This window comes from Cervus elaphus, chromosome 30, assembly GCF_910594005.1.
Source record: "Cervus elaphus chromosome 30, mCerEla1.1, whole genome shotgun sequence".
Classification (NCBI taxonomy): Eukaryota; Metazoa; Chordata; class Mammalia; order Artiodactyla; family Cervidae; genus Cervus; species Cervus elaphus.
This window is the reverse complement of record NC_057844.1, coordinates 77,408,454-77,434,109: the sequence shown is the minus strand read 5'-3', so window position 1 is coordinate 77,434,109 and position 25,656 is coordinate 77,408,454. Positions and strand designations below refer to the sequence as shown.

Sequence of the window (25,656 nt, the reverse complement as noted above, 5' to 3'; positions counted from 1 at the left end):
AAAACGAGACCATTAAATTGAGTCCTAATGTCACAAGGCTGGTGCTCTTCTAAGAGGACATGGTGCAGTGGTAAATTCTGCAATTCAGGAGACGCAGGTTCAGTCCCTGAGTCTGGAACATCCCCTGGAGGAGGGCATGGCAACCCACTCCAGTATTCTTGCCTGAAGAATCCCGTGGACAGAGGAGCCTGGAGGGCTACAGTCCATGGGGTCACAAAGAGTCAGACACGACTTAGCGACTAAACAAGAACAAAGGACACAGTGACTCGGAAGGGAAGACCAGGTGAGACGGCAGCCATCCGTAAGCCAAGGACAGAGGCTTCAGAGGGACCAGCCCTGCCAGCACCTTGATTTCGGACTTCAGGCCCCCAGATTTTTGAGGAACTCAATTCCATTGTGTAAGCCTCTAGCCTCTGGTCTTTGTTTTTGCAACCGCAGCGATTGAATACAAAAGCATTTTCTTTTCATAGTGACAATCGATAGAACTCTATTTGCAAATAGTTAAGTGTTTGCCTACGCAATAAAAATCCCTGTTCTTGTAGTGAAAGTGAAAGACCCTCAGTCATGTCCAACTGTTTGCGACCCCGTGGATTATACAGTCCATGGAATTCTCCAGGCCAGAACACTGGAGTGGGTTAGCCATTCCCTTCTCCAGGGGATCTTCCCAACCCAGGGATCGAACCCAGGTGTCCCACATTGCAGGCAGATTCTTTACCAGCTGAGCCACCAGGGAAGCCCCAGAATACTGGAGTGGATGGCCTTTCCCTTATCTACTGGATCTTCCCAACCCAGGAATTGAACCAGTGCCCCTTGCACTGCAGGCGGATTCTTTACCAGCTGAGACACCAGGAAAGAGAAGTGGGTAAAACAAATAGGAATAGACAGTTCATGATGCTTAATGAATACTGGTACTCTCATAATTCTGCGAAAGGGAGTAAAATGCGTGGTCTGAGCCAGGAGCCAATGCCTTGGGCTGGGATATCCGGGCAGTGATGAGCTGGTTGCTGGGAGTTCTTAGCAGCCAGTCTGGTACAGCTGGTGTAGAGTCAGGGTGACATCCAGGGCCTGCTTGAACCAGCCGGTCTCATGGACGGGGACTCGGATAGCAGTGGAGGGGCTTTCTCATCAATGGTCAGTTTTAAGTCCAATACAGTTCTACGATAAGTAATCATGAAATTTGAGAAAAAAAATTATCTGGTTAGTTGTGTTCTGAAGTGTGGGCAGTCATGCTCTCGCTATGTTATTAGGACATCAGGAACATGTTGGTAACTTTTTTAAAAGCCCCCACAAAGGAAACAACCAAAAAACTATAATAAATTCACTTAATCTTGAACACTCAGTTCTTCCCACCTCCTAGAAAAGACTCAGAAACAATTTGTCAACAGAGGAAAAAGTCGTCCAGCTCAAACTACTGTCAAGTCAAGAACCTTGATGATGGAGTAGGGCATGAAATAAAGGAGAAATATATGTGCTCAGTTGTGTCCAATTCTTTGAGAGCCTTTGGACTATCGCCCACCAAGCTACTCTGTTCATGAGATTTATCAGGCAGGAATACTGGAGTGGATTGCCATTTTCTCCTCCAGGGGATCTTCCCAACCCACGGGTCAAACCCTCCTCTCCTCTGTCTCCTGCATTGCAGGCGGATTCTTTACTCTCTGAGCCACCTGGGAACCAAGCAATATATAATGCATTTTAATTTAAAGATAGATATGTTTAATTGCAGAGTCTGGTTATTAAACTACTGTCAAGCATGGCTTAAAATGGCATTTAAGTTTACATAAGCCTATAGGTCAAGTCGCCCAGCACTCAAAAATAGTATCATTTTGCTTTACATTGGCTTTGTATTTTGTTTTTATTGATTTCCCCCTCTTCCTTTTAGCTTGTGAGTGAAGCTGACCTTTGAGACTGTGAGTATATGAGTGGAGGCTGTTGTCATCCACTAAAATTGCTGACCCCCTATTGTGAATGTGACGTCCGAGCAGAGAGAAGCTATGCTCTCTGCCTTTGAGTAGTTTCCACATCTAATATGTAATTCAAAAACGATGAAAACTCCAGACATGTCAATGACATATCTGTGTGCACTTTGCGTGTGTCTACAGGGGAGAGGTGTGGTTTCACGTGGAGGAGTAGTGATTCCACTTATCTCATTCAAAGAGAGAGGCGTGCTGAGACAGTGGGAGGAAGTAGACATGTTTCGGCAGAAGTGGTATCCACCCTTCCCTCTTTACAAATAAAGCTGGAGGTGATCGTGAGGGCTGTTTATGACATAGATGCCTGGGGCCCAGCCCATACCTTTCACCACCCCAGCAGCCCACTGCTCAGCCCCACCAGCGTGCGGTAGCTGCCCCCCAGAGCACGTGGACCTGTGGGTTGCATGCACTAGCGGGCCCCAGTGTGAGGGACACATCCCTCAGTCTGATCCGTTCACCACTCCATATTCATTGCCTCAAACAATCCAAGATGAACAGCGGGTGTTTAATAAACACACGCTGACTCCCAAAGCCGAAAGGGAAATTGACCTAAGAGGGAAATTGACAAGCAGGACCAAGGTAGGGTGAGACAGGAATGAGCAAATAGATGGGGAACAGGAAGATTATAGTCAGGATGTGGAACAATTCAAGCATTAGAATGATTAAAGCGTCCTCAGAAGGGCATCCATTAAGCATCGCAGAAGATTTAAAAAGGAAGAAAGACGGGTGTCCAGGAGTGAAAAGGAAACACGCTCCCCAGAGCACAAGCCTGTCTTTGGTGTCTCCTGGACTTGAGACATGTGGCAACTCAGTCAAGAAAGGCTTTCTGAGCAAGGATCATTAGCTGTGCCTCCAGGAATTTGAATAAAAGAGAGAAGAAGGGGCTGCATTCCAAGAAATGGGAAGCTGTGGGAAGCGTCCTGAGGACAGAATTGAGTCGGGTATATATTTAGCAGAGTTCCCTGAACAGGAGGATATTAAGGAATAGTAGGAGCTAGCATGACAGGAAGTAATGGGACCACACTATAGATGGCTCCTTCCCAGTGACACTCTGCAAACTCTAAATTGTAGGCAGTAAATTTTTGAGAAAACTGTAAGTGATACTAATGTGTAGTGATGTATAGAATGAATTCTAATAGGGAGAACATGGAAAATTGATCAATCAAGAGGCTATCTAACAACTGAGGTGGTTTCACGTAGATTTGAAATATGGTATTGCCAGTGAAAATGATGAAAAGGAGATAAACACAAGTCGTATACATGATTTAAATAAGAACTGATGAAATATAACTCCTTTTTGGTTAAGTAGTTAAATATGGTGACTCCTTCATGACTGGACTATGATGTCAGTGGTAGAGAAAATTCAGGACAAAGAGCCAGTTGGTCCTGGAGGAATATTGACTTTGCTTAGGACACGATGCCTAGATTACAATATGATAACATGCACTAGGTATTAGGAGATAGGATTGGAATTCAAGCACAAGGTCGGTCTTAGAAATGCAAAATTAAGTTGCAAAGCCATAAAAAAGAATGAATTTTCTGAAGGACAATCTATGGATTGAAAAGAACACATACTGAATTTTAAAGAGACACCCATAATCAAGGGAAATTGGAAAGACGGATAGCCAGAGAAGAATGAGAAATAATTAGGTTTTATTAATTCACATGGTGGTTTGATTCTCTGCTTATATAAACATTTATTTAATTATTTCTCTCATCCCGGCTTCTGAATCAGAGTTCCCTTATAATAATAAACACTTACCTAAGAATTGACAGTCTTTTAAGTTCTTAAAGGTTCTGTAAGATTTATTTCACATCTGTGTCATGATGAAATTAACAAATTTGGAAGCTAAAAACCAGGTCTCAAGGTCTGGCAGTTGCTTGCTGAGTATATGCCCTTGGGCAAATTCCTTAAATTCTAAAATCTGAGGCTTCAGCTATTAAGTGAAGGTGACAGATACTCTACAATGTTATTAGACAGATAAGTAAATGTGCTGACAAAGAGGCTATGCCAGGCAACTAAGTATTAGTTCCCAACTCTTCACTATTTCCTTAGAAATGTAAGGCAACCTTAAAAAGCCACTATAGGGACTTCCCTGGCAGTCTAGTGGCTAAGACTTCACCTTCCAGTGCTGGGGTTGTAGGTTTGATCCCTGGTCAGGAAGTGAAGATCCCACATGCCCCACAGCCCCCCCAAAACAAAGCATAAAACAAAAGAAGTGTTGTAACAAATTCAATATAAGAATTTAAGTTTTTTTAAAGATCCCTATTCAGTGTTCATGCATGACATTCATTCATTTAAACTTGGAGTTTCTATCATGATTACGCTATGCTGAGGGTACATCAAAGACTGTGACCAAGTTTTGTCTTCTTGGGGTTCATAGACCGGTGAACGAAAGAGAAATAAACAGGCAAACTGAGAATGCATGTAATTTTAGGCAGTGAAAAACTCTTTGAGAATAAAATAAAGCGACAGAAGAGAATGGCAAGATTTATGTGGGAGCAGCTCCATTTTCCGTGGGACACTCGAGGGACACAAGGCTTCGATGAAATGAGAGGGAGGAGCAGAGAGAGACAGCATGTGGGGGAGCAAGCATCCGCGTGGCGAGGTTGCTGGGGAGAGATCGCGGGGGCCTCGACAGCAAGGTTAAGGTCCATGCGGTGACCCTGAGTGGACAGCAGGAGGAACAGGGAGAGGACGGCTGTTGGGCCTCATGTGGCATGGGTCAGGGTCAGAGGTCAGGGCTGCAGGCAAAGATGTGACTATGTGGGTCCTCTGAAGTAGAATAAGGAATTTGCTTTTTTTTTTCCTATGAGGGATGAGATGTCATTGGTGATTGTAGAGCAAGGTGGTAACATCATCTGCTTTGGAGGAAAATTCAAGTTCCTCAATTCAATTAGAAAAATGCTTGTTAAACCTTGCGCATCTCTTAATACTCCCCCCGCCCATGGCCTGTGTATCAGTGCTGTACTGAGTTCTGTTCACGATGAATTGCAGGAAAGATCCTTCCAAGTCCTGGGCCAGGGCCGGGGGGTGGGGAATGCAAAGTATTACAGGGTTGAGGAAGATTTGAATTAAGAAAAGAAAAGAAATGATGAAACAAATTTCCGGGGCACCACTCTATTCTACTTCACACAAAGGAAAGGAAGTCTCAGGATCTCTCATGATACACAGTTTCACTATTTAGACAGACACCAGTTGTTACAAGTTAATGATGGAGACTTTGACTTCATGTTTAAGTACAAAAGTAGCAAAGACTCTAAGTTGTAGATTGGCATGTGTGTAATGAATGCTTTTTTCAAAGAAATGTTGCAAGGATTTCTTTGGGAAAAAAAAATTAGAACATATGCTGCCTCACAAGTGGCTGCTGGGAAGCCATAAAGTCAGCAGCAATTTTTCTGGCAATTTTATGACAACTGCTTCCGAAAGACGGAGGGTGACAAAGAGACCCGGGGCGGCTTTATGTGGACACACAGCTTGTAGGATTTCGAAGCTCGGGTCTTAGTGATAGTAATTCTCTCATCAAATGACTGGGACAAATTGTTAGTAGTGAGTTATTTCAGCTTCATCTTAACTTTGCACAGGAAGTTTTGAACCACCTCCACTCGGCCCATTCCAGATACCAAAGCCAGTGCTCCAGGGTAGGAAAGGAATTGACCAGTGCCACTCTGTTAATAAGAAGTTGTGCCAACGCTTGAACTCAAGCCCGTTGGCTTCCAAAATCTGTGTCCTTAATATTTTATCACAGGACAGCAGAGTGGGAGGTCGTTCAGGGCATACACTTATTGGAGACAAAAAGATACTACTTTATTCGCTGAAGAATATTTTATTAGCAAAATACATAGCTCATATAATTTATCTTATTCCTCCTCCAGAACATAATCGTTTGACAGAAAAGACGATGTCAGTTTTCCTTTTTGTACATATAATAGTCAAATCAAATTACCATTGGAGCACCTTAAATAAGCCAAATTACCATTTGACATAAAGTGAGCACATGAAGGCAACAATAATGATGATGAGGGCTTCCCTGGTGGCTCAATGGTAAAGAATCTGCCCACCAAGCAGGAGATGTGAGTTTGATCCCTCGGTGGGAAAGATACCCTGGAGAAGGAAATGGCCACCCACTCTGGTATTCTTGCCTGGGAAATCCTATGGACAGCGGCACCTGGCGGGCTACAGTCCAGGGGTCACAAAGAGTCAGACACAACTTAATGACTGAACAACAACAATGATTACATGTGTTTCTTTGTGGAATATTCAGGTCGACAGTTCAAACCTGAAATATTTATAACTCCTTTTCAGAAGCTTGTAAATTCCTTAATTTATATGCTTTTTTATGTTTAGCATTTTTTACATTTATGAAACACACTTGAGACATATTTCAAATGGAATTATCAATTTAAGCCCATTTTTTTAATCTAAAAATATTGTTGAGGCACATTTTCCCCTGAATTGTTATTTCTTTGAAAGTTTTATTAGTCCCTGCAAAAAGATGACACAGTTGAATCTCTCTAAGTCTTTGAGTATTGGGGTCTGCTATTCTTTCTTTGACTGTAGTAAAGCCATGACCTAATTTCTAAGTTAGGAAGGAACTTTTATTATTATTAATATATATAAATGACATTGTTGTCCACCAGACTTTAGGCCCCAACTGCTGTCTCTGGCCCTTTCAAAGATTCTTTAATAATATTTAAAGATAATGGGATGAGATAACTAAAGAAGGTGCCAGGATTAAGAGACTGGAGGAAGAAGAGAAGATGATGCTTTGACATCTTCTCTGACTTTTTCAGTCATGTATTTTGTGTTCATTAACAGTAGGATTACCAAGTACAACTAATCCTTGGTTGCTAGGCACACTTTACGAGAACAGAGAAATTTACAAATTGGTCAGATATTTTGGAAGAAACAGAAAGAGTAGAAGCCACTTTCCTTAAGAAATCACTGTCTATCCGTGTATCCATAATATGCATATGTTCACACATGAATGCAAATATACACAACCATATTCAAAACCTATAGAACAGTCCATACACACTCTATAGAAAAGGGGAGATTTATGTGAACCAAATGAGCTAGGACTCATAAGAGGAGTAGAACTTGAACTATGCCTTGAGAATGGTGAGCATTTGATAATGGGGACCAGAGGAGAAGGAGAGGTGAACATAACAGAGCATAGTAAAACTGAAAGTGAAAGTCACTCAGTTGTGTCCGACTCTTTGCGACCCCCTGGACTATACAGTCCATGGGATTCTCCAGGCCAGAATACTGGAGTGGGGAGCCTTTCCCTTCTCCAGGGGACCTTCCCAGCCCAGGGACTGAACCCAAGTCCCCAGCATTGCAGGTGGATTCTTCACCAGCTGAGCCACAAAGAAGGTCTAGCAGAGTGTGAGTAGATGCCAAGACAAGTCAGTGAGTGTGTCATCAGTTAAGGTCAGTGATCAGCAAAGAGGTCAGCCCCCCTGTTGGAAGAGGCTACCTGTAGGAATGGTGTGAAAGAGCTTCGGCTGCTGGCTTAGGCCAGTTGCTAATGGCTTAGGCTTTCTGATTGGTGAATTGTTTACACAAGGAGAACCATGCTGAAGTGAGGCTGTAATATTCATATGATGTGGGTAGTACTGGTAAGAAGTGGAGGAAAGGTTGGCTTAGCTAATAGCAATGGAGACTTTTAAGTCAAAAAAACACAATCAAGATTGTAAAGGACCAACCCAATTTAACTCTGTCTGATTGTTCAGTTAGGGTGGGCAGATAGTTGCTCTTGGGTAGAACAACATCTTACAGCCACTTCTGAAGTCAATCATTTGACTGCCTGAACTTTTCTTTCCTGATTTATGGAAGCAAGCATCATAGCCATTTGATTTATCAGCTACTCTCACCAAGCAGCTCAAGGATACGGTTCCCTTCACATGTCTAATCACAGTTTCATTACAGAATGCATATAGATTTTTCCCCTCTGGGGTTCTAGAGAGCATCTGGGGTTAAGAGGAAGTCTGAAACCTCTCTCTCTAACCTTGAGACTAAATTAATGTTATTTTAGACTCAAAACTTCCTCCTGTACATAGTAGATCATGAATGTAATTGAAAGGGATTTGAATCCCAGATGTTTACGCATTTGCAATATCCCAAAGGTTTCCCCCAGGGAGTCATTCTCCTTTGCAGTTAGAGACACAATGGAAAAGCAGCCTCAAAGCAAGCCAACAGTGTCAGCTAAATTCAGATGTCAGCCTGGCTGCTTGGTGACAGCCCTGGAGTGTAACATGGTTACGCTAGGTCTCACATCAATTTCTGAATCTTGCCAATTATGATATTATGACAACTGTCTAACCAAGACTGGCATTTGAGCAAATGACCCCTCTTAATGACTATCCCTCTTTCATTCACTAGGGCGGAACAAATCCTTTCTGTAACAAAGCAGGTTTCCAAGGACTCTCATCTAGAGAAATCTCAGTGGAAGAGGGACTGTCAACAGTGATGCTCTGCTCTGGGAAGCTACAAGTTAGATGAAGAGATAAGATGAAGAACATGAGGCCAAAAAAAGAGCAGTGCTGGGTTTCTAAGTGTGAGATGGATGGGGTTTGCGGTCAGTGCTCTCTTTTCAGAGAGAAAGCTGTTTGCCTAGTTCTGCTGTAGACCATGGGGTCATCTCTCTAGCTTGTTGATTTAAAGCAATTGTGGAAGTTTGGTGACTGAGGGACCAACACATTTGTTGTTGTTCAGGCACTCACTCATGTCCGACACTTTGCTACTCAATGGACTGCAGCACCCCGAGCTTTCCTGTCCCTCACCATCTCCTGAAGTTTGCTCAAACTCATGTCCATTGAGTTGGTGATGCCATCCAACCATCTCATTCTCTCTTGTCCCCCTCTCCTCTTGCCCTCAGTCTTTCTCAGCATCAGGGTCTTTTCCAATGAGTCAGCTCTTCACATCAGGTGGCCAAAGGATTGGAGCTTCAGCTTTAACATCAGTCCTTCCAATGAAGATTCAGGGTTGATTTCCTGGAGGATTGACTGGTTTGCTCTCCTTGCAGTCCAAGGGACTCTCAAGAGTCTTCTCCAGCTCCACAGTTCAAAGGCATCGATTTTTCAGTGCTCAGCCTTTTTTATTGTCCAATTCTCACATCTGTGCATGACTACTAGAAAGATCGTAGCTTTGACCATACGGATCTTTGTTGGCAAAGTGAGCTCTCTGAACCAACGTATCTTTTCTTTTTATCACTTTTTTCCTCCAAGCGTGGCTGACTCTGTATGACAGTCTGTAGATAGGAAGGGCCATGTCCATTCTCTCAAAGTTCCTCTGGCAGCATTTGGACTCCTGAGAGCGACCTGAGATATTTGCAATGACCTGGCCATTGAGCTGACTGGGGAAGAAGTTGGAGCCTGCTGTTCAGTCACTAGTCTTCTTCTGTGGCATCTAATTCCAGGTACTTCAAGGGAGAAGTATTGCAGGTTGTGAGGCTAGTAGAGCGCAGGAGCTACTGGGAGGGGACCCAGACACATAGCTTTAGGACGTGTTGCCTTGACCACAACTTGACACAAGGATGTGCTTTGAAGAAGCGCGGGGTTTGTTCAGGGACTGGGTTCCCCTTCGGCTCGGCTCAGCTTTCAGTGTCTGTAACTGCAGCTGTGGCCTTCTGCGCATGTGGAAAAGGTTAGCTTGAAAGCTGCCCTTTTGCCAGCTGAGATCAGACACTGATCTGTAGAAACTGGGAGGGGATTTACTGTAATATCTCTGAACTGAAAATGAAGTCCCTGAATGGCAAGCTTCAGGAGAAAATAAACTCTGAGGATAACCTGTGGGCTCCCCGGTTTCTGCCCTTGAGAAAGCATCCTGATAATTATGGCTTGGAGCTAAGACGGCCGGAATAACACCAGGCAATTTTCATTTTGGTGTTTCACAGAACAACTATGCTTCTCGAGCACAATCCTAAATTGTAATATCTTCAGGTTCTGACTGATTAACCGACAAATGTAGTTAAATAACTAGCTTTCACTCAGAGAGAGAAATGATGCAGAAAAAAAACTGCCTTCTGATATTCCCACTGATAGTGATGGAAAGCATTGAGGTCTGATACGTCTCTTCTGGATTCCCGGGTGTGATTTTCGTCTATATTGATGGAAGTGCCAAATACATCTTGCCAATAAGAAAACAGAAGTTTAGGAGGCAGTCCCTGTTGATAGGGCTGGTTTTTCATTTCGGGGAATTATATAATGCTTTCATGAACTTTCCAGCATCCTGGAAAAACATTGCTATGCCATGTCTGTTACAATTATCCTTAGAATACGGTGTTTCTAGTTGAGAGGCTTGTGTATGTGACCTGAGCATTCTAGTTCATGTGCATTAGTTGGTAGCAAGGAGTCGTTGCAAGAGGTAAAGATGCTTTTCCCCCTCGGCTCGGAGACTATTAATATCAAAGGAAAGCGCATACCAGCATCAGGAGGAACACAGCCTCTATGCCTCTCCAGTTTCATTTTACATTACCTGACAACTTCCATGAAATCCTTTAGGCGTAAATTGTACATTTTTCTTAGTATCTTTGTCCTCCCTCAGACTTCAGTCCTTGCTATACTAATCTACACAGAGGCAAGGAAATAAGTCTTACTGCCTCTCTCTTATTTCCCCCTAAGATTCTGTTGCTTAAATGGAAGAGAAACTCCTTGGCAACTCAACATTCCTCCTTCCCTCCCCCCAGCCTTCCAGAATTTCTCAGCTCCTCACAAGTGTGTTTTCTGCTTATGGAGAAGTTGATTTGGTTCCATTTATAAAAATAGCAGCTGCTTAAATGGGAAAAGCTTTCCATTATATCGTCTTTGGGCCAAATGTTTTTCTGAAAACACACATTTTTTTTTTCCTAGTGGAGAAGACAGATTTTAAGTGGATTCATGGTTCATCAAATCGTTAAAGAGTTTTCTGGGGGTTAATGCACTTGAACACTAAGTTCACATAAGTGCCAAAATGAAATATGTGAATTAGATAGTGGTTCTATATAACTATATTATATGTATGTGTGGTTTGCATGTATGTATATTATATATACAGTCATGTTTATATATTGATATGACATTATATTTATCTCCTATATAGAATTTTATATAGTGATTTTTTTTCTTGGAAGGCGGGACGTGTAGCCAATATAAATCGTTGTTTAAATTCTATTTTCTCTGTCCCAGGAAAGCAAAAAGAGGATTCTGTAGCCCTTTTCTCCAGTCCTTTTCAAGCTCATGCATGCATCACCAAATTCAAACTTTTTAGTTTCTCCAGCTAAAAATATACTCCAATTTTTAGTATATCCAGGAACAGCTGGATGTGACCTTGGAGTTCAAAAGTGCACTCTCTTGCCCAGTGTGTGAATCACTCTATCATCTGTATTAGCCTCTGTTTGAACATTTCCACCAATGGTAGTGTCAGAGAGTGGCCAGAGATAGGAGGGAGGCCGGGGTGGGTAAGGCTTCAGAACCAACAGAACCTTCTTCAGCCCCTTTGGCCACAATAAATGTGTGTAAAAGTCAAGCAAAACACTGCACTTAGGTGATGAATTGGGCTTGCTTCAACATGGGTCTCTTGAAGTCTCCTATCCCAGTCTACCACCAGGTTGCTCTATTCTTTAAGGCACTCCACCCCTTTTAAAAAAATTAACCATTTTAATTTTGTTTGTTTTCGTTTATCTATGGCTGTGCTGGATTTTTGTTGCCACTCACAGCCTTGCTCTAGTTGTAGCAAAGGGCTGTTCTTTAGTGCGGGGTTCAGGCTTCTCACTGCAGTGCCTTCTCTTGGTCCCAGGGCACGCGAGCTTCCGTAGGTGCAGCTCACGAGCTCCAGAGCGCGGGCTCAGTCGTTGTGGCACATGGGCTTAGTTGCACAGCAGCATGTAGGGTCTTCCTGGACCAGGGGATGAACCTGTGTCTCCTGAATTGCAAGCGGATTCTTTACCACTGAGCCACCTAGGAAGCCCTTTTAATATTTATTTATTTACTTATTTGGAGGCAACAATACCATTTCACTAAACTTGGCTTTTCCAGGCTAAATTGTTTGCTTCTTCAGCAAACAATCAAAGCATGTATCAAAGCAGTCAATCCTAAAGGAATTCAGTCCCGAATATTCGTTGGAAAGTCTGATGCTGAAGCTGAAACTCCAATACTTTGGCCACCTGATGCAAAGAACTGACTCATTGGAAAAAACCCTGATGCTGGGAAAGATTGGAGGTGGGAGGAGAAGGGGACAACAGAGGATGAGATGTTTGGATGGCATCACCAACTCAATGGACATGAATTTGAGTAAGCTTCAGGAGTTGGTGATGGACAGGGAAGCCTGGTTCGTGGGATCACAGAGAGTCAGACACAACTAAGGCACTGAACTGAACTGAACTAATCGATAGTAGTAGTAACCGCTTATTTATTTATGGCACTTTGGAGCTTCTAAAGCACTTCCACAGGTTCTCCTATTTTACATGCACAGCAGCAACTGTAGATTCTTCATTTTACAAGTGAGCAAACCAAGGCTCAGAAAAGATAAGTCACACACCTTAACAACTGACTCCACAGTACTTATTGAATCCCTACTATATGCCAAGCACAGTAGAAAATCCTGGGATATATGAGGGAATAAAATAAACGTGGTGCCACTTCTGTACGTCTTATAATCTAGTGGGGATGGCATACATTTTAAAATATCACTACAGATGACTCTCAGATAAAAGTCACATTTGGGGCAGAGTTAGAACTTTTGCACAAGTCTTCTGCCTCCAAACGAATGTGGTGGGACTACTGCCTTCACTGAAGTGGACATTTGTTTGTATTAATGAGGTTCAGTTAACCTAGTCTGTCGACCACCAGTCTTTTTGGCATGAACTCTTTTTGAGATTGATGCTCTCCTTTCTATAACTGTAGAACTGGGTGGGGTCTGCACAGCTATGATCAATTTAAAGGAGAACTTCACATTGATTTTCTATTAAATCTTATTTTGTCATTTTTTTCTCATCACTCTAATTTGCCAACATACTTTTGAACTTTTATTTGATCTTCTCCTACATATTAGTTCTTCCTGTTTCTGTTATCTGCAGGTTTTATGAAATTGTGTTTACCTATATCACTGGCAAAAAAAAAAAAATGTCCACAAGTGCTTGTGTGGAAGAGCGTACATTTGTCATTAGTTGCAAATTAGATTTCCTATCAGCCAAGTGACCTTGGGCAAATAGCGTCCTCTCTGAGAACATCTGATTACTCATCTGTGAAATGAAGAAACCGGGCCAGAGAATGTTGAAAGGATTTCCCTGTATTAAACGTTTTAGGATCCAGTGTGTTTAAAAGCATTATGCTGAGTTTTAAACCCTTGTCTTCTGGTGTGCAAAAAAGGAACTGCAGAACATACAGTGATATAAACTGAAGGATATCACTCCCCTCTTCACTAATGGAAGGAAGTAAACCAGTAAATACTGGCCCAAAAACCATACAAAAATGACCAAAGTGTAATACTTGTCAAACCTTGCCTTAATCTAAGACAATGACTTCATTAAGCCCCTAATAGTCTCTTTTTGTGTCTATTTTTTTAAATATTTAGAAACGAACAATGAATAGACATTATAAAAATTCATAATTATTTAAGGATAGTCTGTGGGCTTCCCTTGTTGCTCAGTCGGTAAAGAATCCGCCTGCAATACAGGAGACCCGGGTTTGATCCCTGGGTTGGGAAGGTCCTCTGGAGAAGAAAATGGCAACCCACTCCAGTATTTTTGCCTGGAGAATCCCATGGACAGAGGAGTCTGTTGGGCTACAATCCATGGTGTTGCAAGAGTCAGACATGACTTAGCAACCAACCCACCACCACCACAAGAATAGTCTGTAATTTGAGGTCTTCAGTGAGCCCCCTTTTTCTCCTCTATGTAGGAAAATGATCCTCGATTCTACAAGCAATCCCCCTCACAGACTTCTTTCCAAAATCTGTCTAATAAAAGGCAAGTCCTATTTTCTAACTATAATGCTATAATGCATTTGTGTCTCTGAACCTGAGTCACTTGTGGATTCTTTTGCCTTAATATTGCTTCACTAAGTCACCTAGTGTAACCGTTTTACATCAGCCCTGTTTGGGTTGCTATATGTGTGACCCTTTAGTCCTGTCATTATCTTAAACTTGCTAATTAGAGAGAATTAAAAGTTAATGAATAGAAAGTTTCACAACTTTCAGCCAGGGATAAATGGGAAGTAATTACAGCAGCCAAAACCTCTCTATCCTGAGATGAAAGAAAATGAAGAGGGCACCCACCCCAAAATGTAACCAATAGTCTCTGCAAAATAGAAAGTTCTGTCCTGGTATCATAGTTTAAAGACAGACTATTTGGAATTTCCCTGGTGGCACAGCAGCAAAGAATCCACCTGCCTATGCAGGAGACCTGGGTTCGATCCCTGGGTCAGGAAGATCCCCTGGAGAAGGAAATGGCAGCCCACTCCAGTATTCTTGCCTGGGAAATCACATGGACTTGAAGCTTGGTGGGCTACAGTCCATGGAGTCGCTAAAGAGTCGGACCCAACTTAGCAACTAAACAGCAACAATTCCAAATGTGCAACTATGTCAAGCAATGTGAGACGTATTTTCTCTATCCTCCGAAAGATTACTCTGTGTTAATTATATCAAACCATGGAGGACTAATTACCCAATAACAGTGAATTGGCTGCTAGATTGTGCAGCTAGAAAAATTCTTCTTCTCTTCAGTGACTTAGTTCCTTGAAGGCTTCTCATAATGTATCCAGGCTGTTTCTGGTCTGGAGAGCTTCCCTAGGGTCCTTGTCAATCCAATAATCCCTGCTCTATTCCAATAATGTCTGTCCTTCCTTGGGACTGTTGATGCGACTGCATTCAAATTTATTATTTCTTACTTACTACATTTTATTGAAATGTCTCAAAGGCAAGCATCAAATTCTATCTGTACGATAGCATTAATTTTTAATCACTGTAGGTGCAAAGTCAAGGTGGTACGAGCACTTACCTTATATGTAAGAGTGTGTTTTGTTTTTTAAGCTGGTTCCCTTTAAATTATGTATATTCTTAGTTGTAAAACTATTAAAATGTCTTGAAAACAGAAGTTAAAATCAAATATGTAGAATCCCTAGTTTCATAAAACTCAAGTTGAAGAGATTTTGCGTGTTTTACGTGAAAATGTTCTGTCAGCCTGTTCCTTAAGTTCACATTTCAGAAAATCAGGCTATCTGTTATACGCTGTGTCCAACTCTTTGCAACCCCATGGACTGTAGCTCCCCAGGCTCCTCTGTCCATGGAATTCTCCAAGCAAGAATACTGGATTGAGTTGCCATTTCCTTTCCCAGGGGATCTTCCCGACCCAAGGATCGAACCTGTTTCTCCTGCATTGCAGCCTGCTGCTTTACTGTCTGAGCTAGTTATATGTTGGGGACCAAATAAATATTCAGTACTACAACATCTCTGATTGAGTAAAAAGCAAGATGTCTGTTTTAGAAACAACAGTGTGTGCTAAGGGGCTTCAGTCAGTCTTATCTGACTCTTTGCAACCCTGCCAGGCTCCTCTGTCCATGGGATTTCTCAGGCAAGAATACTGGAGTGGGTTGCCATGCCCTCCTCCAGGGGATGTTCCCCACCCAGGGACTGAACCTGTGTCTCTTATATCCCCTGCATTGGCAGGTGGGTTCTTTACCACTAGCGCCACCTGAGAAGCCCCAGAAATAGCAGTGCATTCCTCAAAATTGTAAAAACACTAAAATATAAATGGGGGCATCGCAGAGGAAAATGAGAAAGATATTTTAGGCTGTCATTTTTGTATTCAATTTTCTATTCTCAATTAAACGTATCTCATCATGTAACAAGACACTTAAATTTTAAATCCACACTTAAAAATGTAAAAAGGCAATGTTGTCATTTCTAGAAGAATACATTTGGTAACAAAAGTGACTGTTTTTCTCTTCTGTGTAATTAGTTGCTTACTTTGGAGAGGTTCCTCCGGAAAGGCTAGCATGGCCATAACAGTTATTACTGCTTTTAAATTTCCATATCTTAATTCTGCATCTCTAGGAGGACCACTTTACCCTCAACTGTCCCCAGATCAATAATATTGCTGTCTCTCTGGCTCAGGTCACATGACTTTTTTTTTTTTTTTTTAAACTTTCCTCAGTTTCTATCAAAATCATATTGGGATAAAATATTACATGAGTTTTTAACAGAGATTTAGTAAGATGTGAACACACATGTAGAGCTTATTCTTGGATTTTATTTGTACTTTCAATTTAGTGCCATCAGACAGTCATTTAATATACTTTGCTGCAACATATCAGCTTCTATCTAGGAAGCCCTTGCTTTGTATTTTCAACCCAGGCTGCATTTTTGAAACTCTGGGGAGCCCTAAAAAAAAAAGTATGACCTAGTATCACACCAGACTAATTAAATCAGGATCTCCAAGGATCTGCCTTGTAGCATCGGTATTTAAAACAGCTCCCTAGTGGATTCTCAAGTGTAATGATGGTGGATAACCATAGCTGCATACAATATGACCAGCTGCTTCCTTAGACATATGAATCATAGTCTGTATTGGTTTGTCATCACACAGGTGCTAGGAAAATTTTTGGAAAAAAAGGGAGAAGTAAAGACCTGCAATAGTTGAGGCTACTTGAGGCAAGCTCTGATATTAATTATCTTCTATTGATATAAATTGAGGACAAACAGACAAAAATTCTGGGACAGTGATAAATTGTGTCGCTAGTTTAGTCAAGTAAGGATTGTCATGTATAACGTAGGAAAATTCTCCCTTTTATTTGGAACACTTTGCCATGGGATGACCAGAGGGAAAGTTCATCTCAGTCCCTGTATTATGTTCCTTGATGTTTAGTTGCTCGGTTGTGTCCAACTGTTTGCAACCCCACGGACTGTAGTTCACCAGGCTCTTCTGTCCATGGAATTTCCTGGTAAAAATCCTGGAATGGGTTGCCATTTCCTCTCCAGGGAATCTCTCCGATCTAGCGATGGAATCCGTGTCTCCTGCATCGGCATTGGCAGGCAGATTCTTTATCACTGAGGCACCTGGGAAACCCGTGTTATTCTCCTTCAGTTGCTGTAAAATATGACCACAAACTGGGTGGCTTTAAACACCAGGAATGTATTCCCTCACCGTTCTGGAGGCAGACTTCTTAAATCTTGTGCGTCACGTGGTGGCTCTTTCCAGAGCTTCTGAGGACACATCTGAGCCCTGACGCTCTCTCACCTTCTGCTGGTGGCCTGCAATCCTTCGCATTCCTTGGCTTGTGGATTCCGCACCCCAGTCTCCACTTCCAGCTTCACCTGGCCTTCTCCCCTCTGTCTGTGCCTATGTCTTCATGCACCTTTTTAAATAAGGTCATCAGTCATTGTATTTAGGGCTCCCCCTAATCTAGGGTGACCTGAATTTCACTTAACTCATTACATCTGCGAAGACTCTGCCTCCAAGTCAAATCACAACAAGAAGTTCCAGGTGGACATGAATCTGGGGAGGGCACTATTGAGCCCAGTATAATCCTGTTGCTACGGGACTTCTCTGCAGCTTTGGCTGTCATTCAACACTCTTGCTACACTGCCCCAGCCCCCAGCCCAAGTCTTCTATGTACACTTTGCATCTTCCGCTTACTTCTGTCATAAACATCTCTAACACCATACTGCAAAAGTCTGTTGCATACCTGTTTCTCCCACAGTCTGTGAAATCCTAGAGGGCAGGGGGAGTGGTTTATTCAGTCTTGTTTGTGATCACCTAATATGAGTTCTCAGGTGGTACAGAGGTAAAACATCCGCCTGCCAGTGCAGTAGGCACTGGAGACGTGGGTTTGATCCCCGGGTCAGGAAAATCCCGTGGAGGAGGAAATAGCAACCCACTCCAGTATTCTTGCCTGGAGAATCCCATGGACAGAGGAGCCTGGTGGGCTGCAGTCATGGGGTTGCAAAGAGTTGGACATGACTGAGCAAGTAAAAATACACACACATACATCTGTACCCCAATGTCAGCGCTATTTACAATAGGTAAGACGTGGAGGCAACTAAGTGTCAACATAAGTGTCCATCAACAGATGAATGGGTAAAGATGATGTAGTATGTATATACGATGGAATATTAGCCACAAGAAAGAATGAAATAATGCCATTTACAGCAACAAAGATGGACCTAGAGATTATCATACGAAGTGAATGAAGTCAAAACAAATGTTATATGATACTGTTTATATGTGGAATCTAAGAAAATGATATGAATGAACTTATTTACAAAATAGAAACAGACTCACAGATAGAAAACAAACCTGTGGTTACCAAAGAGGAAAAGGGAAGGGAAAGAAAAATAAGCTTGAGATTAGCAGATACAAACTACTGTATGTAAAATAAACAACAAGGACCTGCTATGTAGCACAGGGAACTATATTCAAAATCTTGTAATAAACCATGATGGAAAAGAGTCTGAAGTATGTATGTAGATACTCTTGCTGCCACTTTCATACATAGGTTGTAGCATGGAGGAACCAATCCGAAATGGAACAATAAGAGCAGTTGGCTCACAAAATGCCAAGTATATACTGTGTGCATGAAGCTCCACTTTATAGCAGGTACATGGAGAATTCAGATGCAGGAAGTGACTGTCTGTAAGGGATTATGTTGAACCCAGTGGTATTACTGAGTTGAAAGCAAAGCATCTTTTTATTACCATTGTCCTAATCTGTGGCAGAGGTCCCCAGACCGACACTGTCAGCTGTCGGGTCCTGCCCTTTAGAGACATCATGGATTTACAACTTTGACCGAGTAGGGGTCTGCACTCAATTGGAAACAGAGGGGGTTTTTAATTATTTCTGTTTTTCTTTTTGTAAGATTAATTCAGATTTCATTAACTCAGATTTCTTACAGCTGAAATATGAAGCAAGGAAGGAAAATAATAGACTTGAGAGAAGAGGGTGTAAGTCTCAGAAGCAGAGTAATATCCTCTAGTCTACTGTTTGGTCATACCGACCAAAGACACTCTTGCTCCCGCTAGCATACACAGGTTGTAGCGTAGAGGACCAATCCGAAATGGAATGGGAGGAGCGGTTGGCTCACAGAATGCCAATTATATACTGTGCGCATGAAGCATCACTTAATAGCAGATACATGGAGAATCCAGATGCAGGAAGTCACTGTCTGTAAGGGATTATATTGAACCCAGTGGCCTCACTCTCACTTTGTGGTTTATTAAAATGCTAATTCTCATTTGAATTCCAGTTAACCACCATATAACCAGTTTAAAATGCAGAATAGGTTATCTTAGAAAGGTAAATTTGAAGATATGTGAAAATAATTAAATGCTTTGAAAATTTGCTGGATTCCTTCCCTCACGACCTCCACCTTGTGCCCATTTTGCTCCTAAATCATGACCTTCCTTTAGAGCAGTTAGTTACCCGGGGTGACTTTGCCCCTCCTCCCCAGGCACTGTTTGGAAATACTTCTGTTTGTCACAGTTTGAGGAGACGGTGCTGATGGCGTCTCTTGGGAAGTCAGGGATGCTGGTAAACACCTTGCATCACAGAGGACAGCATCTCCCCTGCCCGCCCAAAGCAAATAATTATCTGATGGAAATGTCAGTAGTCCCCATGTTGAAAGACTCTGCTTTAGAATAAACAAGGACAGGGAAGAGGAAGACGTTGGCTCTCAAGCTAGTCAATCTCATTTCATGGTTACTCACCTGTTGGTTGAAGGACCCTTCTACACCAGAGCAAAGATGGGGCTAGGTGATCACCAATGAGGTTTAATTACTCAGCATATTTGCTCTGCTCCACACCTCAGGTCCATCCAAGAGCTTAACTGGTGCAGTTTGCTTGACAATTACACAACACTCTCTCACCCATTATCACATGTGATATGCACAATTCTGTGAGATAGTGGAGGCAAGTCCTGAAATTGTCACATGAAGATCAGAAAACTGAAGCTGAGAGCTTAGAGACCCATGGACGGGAGGAGGCATAGCCCGTGGGAGAGGTCCCTGGGTTCCAGCAATGTGGCAGTGCATTGTCTGTGGAGAATCAATAAACAACTTACTGACCGGAGACATATTAATATGTCTTTTCTTATCCAAACATTATTATCCAAAGGTATTTCAGTATTCCCTTACATAACAAATAGCTAGCCATAGGTATTTGGGGTTTCCTTTGTAGTTCAGTTGGTAAAGAATCTGCCTGCAATGCAGGAGACCTGGGTTCAACTCCTGGGTTGGGAAGATCCCCTGGAGAAGAAAATGGCAACCCACTCCAATATTCTTGCCTGGAGAATCCCATGGACAGAGGAGCCTGGTGGGCAACAGGCCATGAGGTCTCAAGAGTAGGACACGGCTTAGCAACTAAACCACACCACCAGCAGCCATAGGTATTAGATTCTGTAAAGATCCCCCAGTCGATAATGTGAAATAATAATGTTGAGACCAACTATTGACTGCTCTGCGTTACCCTTCTAAACACTGACAGTGATGAAGCATCATTTCCCATGAGACAGACCTCACCCAGCCCTGCCATCCTAGTCTTCCACTGCTTTGGGAAACTGAGTACCTTTGTCCCAAATTAAAATCAGAGGAAACACGAGTGCATAGGTATGATATCGAATTCCAAAACTCCAGTCTCCCTACACATGGCTCTGTTACCATCCCAATCTAAATATTGTAACTGAAGTTTTGTAACTTTCAAGAGAAAGAAGAAGTAGGCCCTGAAAATGCCATTAAATCCAAATAGTTTGGGCAGATTCTGTATTGATACTGGTGCATTGAGTCCAGCTGAAGAACTCCACTTCTTACACAAATCAGTGATCTAGAAGGCTCCTCCTGCCTTTCTCCGGGTCTTGCCACTGCTGGGGACAGCTGGCCAGGGAATTTTATGCCTTTTATTTTGCACAGATAAAATCATCTGTTACACCTGTAATCATGGGCCCTTCTGCTGTGTAATTTTCTCTCAAGTTCCAACTCTGCCAAACTCCCCAGACCAGAGGCTCTTACTTCTGTGCCTCTGGAAACTTCCCTCACACTCAGTGCCCTACATTTGACTTTCATTTTGATGAGAGGGGAACAGGCAGTTGCTCGTCTGAAAGATAACCCCTGACCTGCTCGCCGTGGCATGGAAGGCTGCAGGCTGGAGTTGCGGTGTGTGTTTGGCACAGTACTCAAAGATGTTTCCCCTGGCTTTGTCAGCGGCCTGACAAAATACAGCTCCTTGACTAGCATGAAAATGTTTCTCGGGGCAAGAGGGAAACCATGACAAGGGAGGGAAGACTTGACTTGATACAGGTTCGGGAAGATGAAATGTGACAACTGCTAATACCTCACAGTGCAATGGAAACCGGCGCATTTCGGGTTCCCAGCAGGTACAGCAGCATATAGAAAGTGTGTATGTATTGAAGTGTAAAGAAAAGTGTGAAAATTCTGTTGACCGCACTGTGGTTCTCTCCACCTATTAATAACTAGGGGACCCTTCCAACAGTGCCTGCTGGACCGGCTCTCTTGGTTTTGTCATTCTTTACCTTCTTCACCCACGTTGTATAATCACCCAGCTCTACATTAGCAGGCAGAGTCTTTACTGTCTGAGCCACCTAGGAAGCCCCAGATGAACAAGAGCTGTCTGGATTGGTATTTGTTACTGTCGTTCAGTCACTCAGTCATGTCCAGCTCTTTGTGACCCCACGGACTGCAGCACTCCAGACTTCCCTGTCCTTCACCATCTCCTGGAGTTTGCTCAAATTCTGGTCCATTGAGTCAGTGATGCTATCCAACCATCTCATCCTCTGTCACCCCCTTCTCCTCCTGCCCTCAATCTTTCCCAGCATCAGGGTCTTTTCCAGTGAGTTGGCTCTTCGCATCAGGTAGCCAATGTATTGGAGCTTCAACTTCAGCATCAGTCCTTCCAATAAATATTCAGGGTTGATTTCCTTTTGGATTGACTGCTTTGATCTTACTATCCAAAGCACTCTTAAGAGTCCTCTCCAGCACCACAGTTCGGAAGCATCAATTCTTTGTGCTCAGCCTTCTTTATGGTCCAATTCTCACATCCATATGTGACTACTGAAAAAACCATAGCTTTGACTATGGTTAAACCATAGCTTTAACTATAGCTTTTGACATAGATGGACCTTTGCCAGCAAAGTGACATTTCTGCTGGATCGGTACTATATTTCTTTAATTTTTATCTTATATTGGAGCATAGTTGATTAACAATGCTCTGTTAGTTTCAGATGTACAGCAAAGTGATTCAGTGATTTATGCATCTATTCTTTTTCAAATTCTTTTCCCATAGAATATTGAGCAGAGTTCTCTGTGCCATACAGTAGGCATGAATTGGTATTAAATTTATGTGTTACTTAAGGTTATATTTCTTCTTAGTCTTTCAATGGCTAGCTTAATGCACCGCTTGAAAAAGTGTCATGCTCCCAACAAAAGCCGTTTGGTACAATAAATTAGTGAGTTTATTGGATAAAATCTCAAATTCAGTCTGAAGGTCTGGCTTTTCCAAAATGGAGTTAGAAGAGCTCATTGAAAAGTTTGCCCAGCTAAAGGCAAATATCATCAATTTCATAGTAGGGCATGCTGTTTTAAAATATTGCATTACTGCATGAGATTTAATGCAGCCATCTGTGATTGAACACTCTTCAAGTGAGCACACATTTCTATAAGCCCTTTCCAAACACGTCAAGGAGTGCCATTAAGGAATCACAAAATGACCCTGCCCTCAGGGTTTTGGGCTTCATCCACTTTATTCCAGCCTTCTTACTATGCAGCAGCCTACAGTACAATACAGTACCTGGCGCTTTGTCTCACATGGATCATCAGTACATCCTGTCCGTGCTCAGAATGTCAGCAGACATAAAAGGACTGGACTTAACTCTTTTCTCCCCAGTTCTAGCTCCTCGCCAGTCTCCCCATCTGGGACTCTCTTGTTAGCTTATTTCCCCAGAGGTGGGAGCGTTTCATTGTGATTTTAAGCCTCTGGATTGTGAACTGAGTATTTACTCCTCCCTTTGCTGTCAGTGAGGAATAGAGGGCTTTTTCATGGCTGTGAACTTATCCAAGAAACCTAAGTGAGCTTGTGTCTGCCAGTGGCCTTCCTGTCGGGCCCTGAAGCTGAAAGGACTCTTGATGGTGGGAGCTTATGGTCAGATGGGTTCCACGCTTTAATCTCTCCCTGGGCTGGCCAAGTGACAGACACTAGTCATTCCGGACTTTCAAATACCCCACAGGACAACTGACATTATAGTATGAGGTTTTCTTAGAGTTTTTCAACTAGCTAAAATATCTCTCCATGTGTCATTACCTTGTGTTTCCTCATTTTTAAGATTATGTAAATTACAGCAGGAAGGTTGTTATATGGTTTCTCCTACATGGTTTATGATTTATTTGGAGATTCACAAAGTGCATTATTTGAGTCAAAAATTATTGTTAATGTATACTGAATATAGAATCACACAGCATCATTTTGTTTTCATATAATGAATGTCCCTAATTTAAGGCCTTTGTCTTTTAACTTTTGTTAATAAATAGCACTGGAAAAGGAATGTACCTAATTTATATTTTGATCTGAAAAGTAAGATTGCTGTAGTAGAATTTTATCTAAGATCTGAATTCTTAATAAGGGGTTTCAGTGAATACTTTTTTTTTTTTAATCTTTCAAGATGGTAATTCATTATACAAAGTATCAAGCATGCTGACTTTGAAATTAAAAAAAAAACACTTTTTAATTTATTCTCAAAATCCTCCTTGAATGCTTATTTTATGCTAATAGACTCTTCTTGGTGCGTGGGAGTCCAGTGAATACATACAAGTCACTGCTCTCTTGAAGTTTACATTTTCATGGAAGGAGACAGTTAATAAACAAACAAAAAAAACACAGTGGGTATTGGCAAGAGAAACATAAAGCAATGTGAGCAAGAAAGGGCATGTCCAGTGTGAGGAAAGGGATCTGCTTTAGAAGAGCTGGTTCTGAGGTGTCTCTAATAAGGGGATGTTTGGGCAGAGACATGAAGACCCTTAGGAAGAAATGGGGTCTTGTGGATATGAAGGGAAGAGCATTCCTGGTAGAAAAAAGAGCAATGCAAAAACCCTGTGGTGGAAGTCTGTGCAATGGATGGAGACGCGCTAAGCGGCCTGTGGGCTCAGTTCCTGGTGTGCATGCTCAGTTGCTCAGTCCTGTCCGACTCTTTGTGACCCCAGGGACTGGAGCCTGCCAGGCTCCTCCATTCATGGGGTTTCCCAGGCAAGAATACTGGAGTGGGTCGCCATTTCCTTCTCCACGGGATCTACCCCACCCGAAGATCAAACCCACATCTCCTGCATTGGCAGGTGGATTCTTTACCACTGAGCCTCCAAGGAGGCCCATATTTTTTTGTTGTTGTTATATACATCTGTTTATTTTCTGAGTTCCACATTTAAGTGGTAGCACAGTATTTGTCCTTCCCTGTCTGACATCTCACAGCACTCTTTAGGTCCATCCATGGTGCTGCAAATGGCAGAATTTCATTGTTTTTATGGCTTAGTAGTATTCTATCAGGTCTAAATACTACATCTTCTCTATCCATTGGTCTGTTGATGGGCACTTCAGTTGCTTCCATATCTTGATGGCTTTTAATCAAGGGAACCAAGCAAGTGCTTTGAGCACCTGAATCATTGGAAAGCCACTTTATTTTTTTTATTTTTCATTTATTCAACAAGTGTTAGTATTTATTGGACACTTGCTATGTTGAGACATGGGGAAGGCACCATGTAAGATTGATTTTTCCCTCTATAGTTTCTGTACTCCAGAAGCTAATCGATCCTTCCTACCTTACAAGGGTCATCAGCTAGCCTATATCTACTTCCTTCCTTCCTTTCTTCCTTCCCTCTTTCCTTCTATCCATTCACACACCCATCCATCCATGCGTCCTAGGCTTTGTTCCAAAAAGGAACTCAGAAGGCCGCAAGAACTCTTAGAAGGCCATCGTAAAATTGCACTTTTACATGTTTTTACAGATTTTGTTACCACATTAATTCTCCCTGTGACAGTCTTTGTGACTCTGAAAATTATATGAATAGACAACATTTGACAAGAGGTGTTGATGGGAAACACATTAAGTCACCCGACTCCCTAGGTCTTTATAAACAAAGGCTATTTTACTACAGGGTACGTGCTAGACAAGAAGTACTGAACATACAGTAAACTCCAAATAGATACATTGTATTTCTGAGACTCCAGGAGCTAAATGGTTCCAAGGAATATAGTTGAAAGAGTTTTTTTGCCTTTCTTTCTGAGATGCTGGTTCATATTTCACTCAGATGTATCTCTGTCAAAAGTAGTTTCATCTAAGGGTATTTTGTTCACTTACCTTAACTAAAAAAGTAGATTTTCCTTTAGTTGCTGATGCTGTAGTCTGTGTGAAAAGAACCATCAGAATTGCCCCTATTTTTGGTAGGCTCAGGAATTGGTATTAGATAAAAAGATGTGAGATTTCCCTGGCAGCTGGGAAATCCTGTTTCTTTTTCATAGTTTATGAGGTTATTTAGCTGCCACTAAGCTTAGCTTATAAGAAGAAATGGGAGCAGCCTCTGAAGATTCCAGACTGATCCTCTCATTTATCTGAACTCCATTTCTACTTCTGCAGAAAAGAGCCAGGTGATAAATCTGGTCCTCTTTCCTCTATGAGAGTAGCTCCCACTCAAGGGCATCTATTCTAAGTCTCAACGGGT

At 42.2% G+C, this 25,656-nt stretch overlaps 1 protein-coding gene across 3 annotated transcripts in view; it reads left to right on the top strand.

Moving 5' to 3' along the window:
* The window catches only part of FGF14 (fibroblast growth factor 14), a 600,641-nt gene that overhangs the window by 551,094 nt on the left and 23,891 nt on the right, over window positions 1–25,656 (top strand). The window lies entirely within an intron of this gene.